The sequence below is a fragment of the Cavia porcellus genome, unplaced genomic scaffold, assembly GCF_034190915.1.
Source record: "Cavia porcellus strain 051 isolate PalLab524CR breed Dunkin Hartley unplaced genomic scaffold, mCavPor4.1 scaffold_34, whole genome shotgun sequence".
Classification (NCBI taxonomy): domain Eukaryota; kingdom Metazoa; phylum Chordata; class Mammalia; order Rodentia; family Caviidae; genus Cavia; species Cavia porcellus.
The window spans coordinates 12,751,161-12,757,194 of NW_026947517.1; positions in this window are offsets into that span (position 1 = coordinate 12,751,161).

The following is a 6,034-nucleotide window of genomic DNA, read 5'->3' on the forward strand; positions in this document are numbered from 1 at the left end:
CAACAGATTTACTGTTTCTGTTATAATATTCATATATTTGATCCATTTACATTTTAGTTTAGTACATGATGATAGGCATGGGTCTAATTTTAGCTTTCAGCCTATGGAGAGCCAGTTTTTCAAGCATAATTTATTAAAGAGACTATCATTCTTCCAGTGAACATGTTTGACCCCTGTATCAAAGATAAGATGGTTGAGTGTGTTTGTTGTTGTGTTTGTATCTTCTAATTTATTCCATTGATCTTCAGATCAGTGTTTATTCCAATACCATGTTGATTTTATTATAATTGCTTTGTAGTATAACTTCGACTCAGGGACTATGATGCCTCTTGCCTTTTCTTTGCTGCTTAGAATTGTCTTTGCTATTCTAGGTCTCTTCTGGTTCCAGATTAATTTTAGGAGTGATTTCTCTAGATCTATGAGGTATGTTGATATTATGTTCATTGGGATCTCAGTGAACCTGTATAACAGTTTTGGGAGAAAGGCCATTTTCACAATATTTTGTCTTACCATCCATGAACAAGGGATGTCATTCCATTTTCTGCGATCCTGTTTGATTTCTTTTTCAGGATATTATAATTTTCCTTATATAGATTTTTTTTTACTTCTTTCATGAGATTAATTCCAAAGTATTTCATTTTTTTGGATGGTAGTGTGAAGGGTGTGACTTTTTGTATTGCTCTTTCAATGATTTTGTTTTTTAATGTGTAGGAATGCTATTGATTTTTGAGTATTGACTTTGTATCCAGCTTCTTTGCTGAATTTATTGATTATATCTAGAAGACTTCCAATGGAGTTTTGAGTGTCTTCTATGTAGAGTATCATGTCATCTGCAAATAATAATAATTTAGCTTCCTCTTTTCCTATCTTTGCACCATTTATTTCTGTCTCTTATCTAATTCCTCTGGCTAGTATTACCAGTACTATGTTGAATACAAATGGTGATGAGGGACATAATCGTCTTGTGCCTGATTTATGGTAAAGGTCTTTAGTTTTTGGCCATTTAATATGGTGCTGGCTGTTGGTTTGTCATAGATGGCCTTTATCATATTGAGGTAAAAATCATCTATTCCAATTTTCTGTAAGGTTCTTATTGTGAATGGAAGTTGTGCCATATGAAAAGCTTTTTCTGCATCTATAGAAATGCTCATGTGATTCTTAATTTTGGTTTTGTTGATATTGTGGATTACATTGATTGATTTACATTTGTCAAACCATCACTGCATGCCTGGGATGAATCGCACTTTGTCATGGTGTATAATCTTGATGATTTGCTGCATCCTGTTTGCCAATATTTTATTGAGGATTTTTGCATCTGTGTTCATTAGGGAGATTGACCTGTGGTTATCTTTTTTAGTTAGGTCTTTCTCAGGTTTTGGTACTAGAGTAATATTTACTTCCAGGAATAACTTTCGAGGAATTACTTCCATTTTGACTTCATTGAAGAGTTTGAGGAGTTTCAGAACTAAGTCTTCTTTGTATTTCTTGTAGAATTACACAGTGAATCAGTCTGGGCCTGGGCTCTTCTTTGTACATAATCAGAAATACTATATTTTCAATTTCATTAACAGAGATTGGATTATTCAACATTTTTACATCGTCTTGATCCAGCTTTGATACTTCATATGTTTCTAGGAATTTGTCTATTTCTTCTGTGTTATTAAACCAATGACCATAGATGATTTTAAAATAGGTGTTGATGATCTTCTATATTTCCCAAGAGTCTGTAGTGATTTTGTCTTTTTAATTCCTTATTGCATGAATTTGAGCCATTTTTTCTCTTTTTAAAATAAGGTAGGCTCTGGGCTTATCCATTTGATTTATTCTTTCACAAAACCAACTGTTTCAGTGATTCTTTCTGTTGTGCTCTTAGTCTCTATTGCATTCATTTCTTTTCTGATTTTTATAATTTCCTCCCTTCTTTTGGCTTTGGGCTCCACTTGCTCTGGACTTTCTAGATATTTGAGGTGTAGCATCAGATTGTTTATTTTTATTCATTCTGTTTTCCTGATATGGGAAGTCGATGTAATAAGTTGTCCTCTGAAGACAGCTTTCATTGAGTCCCACACATTCCAGTAAGTTGTATGTGTATTTTTGTTTTGCTTTTATGCATTGATTAATTTGTTCTTTAACTTCCCCAGTGACCCACTGATTGCTCAAGAGTGTATTATTCAATTTCCATGTGGTTGTGGGATTTTTGCAGTTTCTTTTATCATTAGTTTCTAGTTTTATGGCATGATGATCTGATTACATGCTTGGGATAATTTCAATTCTTTTGCATTTATTTAAAAATATTCTGTGGCCTAGTATATAGTCTATTTTAGAGAATGTCCCATGTACTGCTGAGATGAATATATATTCTGATGTTGTTGGATGGGACACTCTGTATATGTCCATCAGGTCTATTAGTTTACAGGTGTGATTCAGTTCTGTCATTTCTTTGCTGATTTTTTGTCTGGCTCATCTGTTCCTTGGTGCCCAAGGTGTGTTAAGGTCTCCTGTTATAAATGTGTTATTGCTTATTTGATTTTTCATTTCTGTAATTAGCTGCTTTGCATAATTGTGTGTTCTGGAATTTGGTGCATGTATATTTAAGATAGTTATCTTGTGCTTTTGGAGTTTTCCCCTAACCAGTATGTGGTGACCTTCTTTATCTTTTAGGATCATTCCTGCTCTGAAGTTCACATTGTCTGCAAAGAGAACAGCTACCCCAGATTTTTTTCACTTCCTGTTGCATGGTGTATTTTTTTTCCATTCTTTGACTTTCAATCTGTGAGTTTACTTTTGGGTTAGATGTGTTTCTTATAGACAGCATGTGATTTGATGTTGTGTTGATCCATTCTTCCAGTCTGTTTCTTTTAATTGGTGCAATGAGACCATTCACATTAATGGTTATTACATTTATATATTGTTGACATATTATCTTTCCATTCTAGTTAATTGTTTGCCTTGCTTAGTGGTTTATTTCTATGAGTATCTAAACTCTCTTTCAGTATGCTTTGCAGGGTTGGTTTTGTGATCATGAATTTCTTCAGCTGTTCTTTCTCCTGAAGATACAGATGCAACAGCAGAAAGACAACATGTGACATTCTCTAAAATAAACCATATACTAGGAGACAGGCAGCCGCATGCAGGTTCCTAACATCCCTACTTCTTGCTCATGTAACACAGAATGTAATGGCTTGATATTGGTGGGGAATCAATCAACAGTGTTCAAAACGATGCTATTGGTATAACTGGGCTTCTCCCCGTGAGAAAAGTGAAGTGGAAAATTAGGGAAATAATGAACTTTCTCATGTCTCAAAAATGTCACATCATTTCCCATCTGTTGTAGTGAGGGTTTGCAAGGAAAGAGATTCAATATGAAACTTATAATTGATAAGATGATTTAAAAATATTCACCCCTTAAAAAGTGAGATTTAGACAGGCGTAGATCTGTTCACATACTAGAGACCTAAAGAATCCAGGTGAGAACCTGAATCCTATGACAATATCCTGCACAAGTCCTGCTGAAGACCTAGAACCCATGGCAAGGACTGTCACAAGTTCACCTAGAGATCTAGAGTCACTGCCACTTTCTCATGCATGTCTCTATCAAGGTTGTGTACTAGGAAGGGTCAAAGCTCAGTTCTGGGAGCTACAAAGTCTGTGTCCTTGGGTGCAGGATCTGTGCCATCAGGCTGAGTGATCAGTACTGGAACCAAGAAATGAAGCTCAAGATAAGGGCCAGAGATCTGTAGAAGAGAACATTAGCCATGCACAGTAAAATGAGGCCCTGAGATCCTTTAATGATGATGCTGGCTGAGTTCATATCTGGAAAATTAGTGCTACCAGTTTGTCCATGAGAATGAACAGCCTAGCACCTTCACTCCATTTCTCCTTTGATGCTGTTTGCAACAATACTTCAATGCATGCTCTGTTCCAAAATCATGATGACTTAGTTCACTGGCTGGTCCAAGGTGACCATTACTAAGTGGCCAAACCACTGAAGCAGCTATTTAGATACTTAAATTCTTAAACAGACTTTTTGGAGGCTGAGGATTTATCTCAGCAGCATAAGCATCTGCTTGGCAAGTGCAAGGTCATGAGTTTGATCCTCTGTACAAAAAAAAAAGGACTTTGTATCACTCCATATCTTAAAGTATTCATCTTATCTACCTCACATAAACAACAGTGAGAACATGCGAAGCTCAATGAAATGAAATATTCAGGAACACAAACCTTCACAATGTATTCTTCACATGTGCCTTCACATACCTCACACCGAAATTATGTGGTCTGTGTCCTGTCTGTGTTTGCTGTACTCTAGTTAACTGTGGGAATTTGTGTGAAATTGTACACAGGGTTATCAACTCTCTGATTATACAAGGAAATTTTAAAAATCTTTTCTAAGACAAATAGAAAAAGAAACCATTATATACACATGTACACATATGTTTCACTGCAGGACACAGCACTGAACACAGGACAGAATGTCATGAGTCTGGTGTTATGCACATTACCATCTCAATAAGGTCACAGTGGCTACAGATAATGGGCCTAAAATGTGCCAATATATTAACAACCAAAATAGTTAGAATGAAATATACTGAATACTCATTGTATTTAATATACCAAATCTAAACTGGACCTGGTAGCATGTGCGTGTAAGCCCAGTACTTGAGAGGCTGTGGCAAGAGAATTGTTTGAGGCCACTCTGGATTATAAAGTGATCTCAAAGCCAGCCTGAACTGCATGGCAACATGCTGCCTCAAAAAGACAAATATATCAACACTAATGAACACAATAGTGTAATAGTAATGGCCTTGTTACATTAGCATTATGCTTATACTGACATGTAGTCTACTGGGAAAACCTAACTTAGAGCCCATTTTATAATAAAATATCATATCACTTACTGAATGGAGCACACTGAAGAATATTTGTTATTTACCATTGGTATTTGGTGGCTGACAGAGCAGTGCTTGCTGCTGCTCTCCACAGAAAAAGTGACTATTGCTGCAGTAAACAAGACTGCATGAATCACTGCAATATGTCCTTAACTCTGTGGGAAAGAGACCCACTAAGGAAGCACTGCAACTGAGTGGACTTACTACTTTTAGTCTTTTGAATACTTTGAACACTGACTTCTGTAGTGGTTGATCTATTTACTTACATTTCCACCAGCAAAGTTAAATATTTGCTTTTTTACTGCAGTCTTGTGAACATTCTTTTGATCTTGTGGTGATTTGTTCTCCCTGCAATGAGATGATGATCCTATTTGCATTTCTCCTTTGTGCAAAAATGCTCAATAGTTCTTCAGGTATTTCTTGGTAATTTGTACCTATCCTGAAAAGTGTGTATTCATTTCATGTTCCTATTTATTTTATATGCTAGCTATCAAGGAGTAACATGCAAAACTTCTCACATTCTGTAGATTATTTATTCATCTTTTTAATTTGAATTCTTTTTTTTTTTGGCTTCTATATTTGTACAGGAGTATAAAATCTTACATAATCATTTTTGCTTGTTTTGTTACTTTATCTTATTTTCTATACAAAACACCAGCAATAGCATTAAGTAAGAAACTTTTTTTAATGCCTCTACATTCAGAACATGGAATGCCTGGCTCAGTATTGTTTCACTATGTTTTGCTCTAATAGAGGCACATTTGAGACTGCTGCACAAATTACCATAAAATGTACATTTCCTGAGTCAACCAAAAGTCATGATTTACAGTAGTGATTCTTTTACCCTAACATACACTTATATTCTTACCTCAACTTACTTGTTTCCTTAAACCTCAAATGCAGGTATAAAAGGAACTGCTACACACTCTGCTAAATCATCTAGCCAAGTTGCCTCCAAAATTGCCTCCAGCTTCTAAGCTGTTACCTTCCCATCTCATCGTCTACTGATGCTTGGACTAAAGGAATCACATTAAGCCTAGGTCTTTATACATAACTCCTTACCAGTGCAATTATTTAAATACAAGATGATCAAAATTTTCATACATTTATTTTGTTTTTATAAAATAAAAAGAAATGTAAAAGTG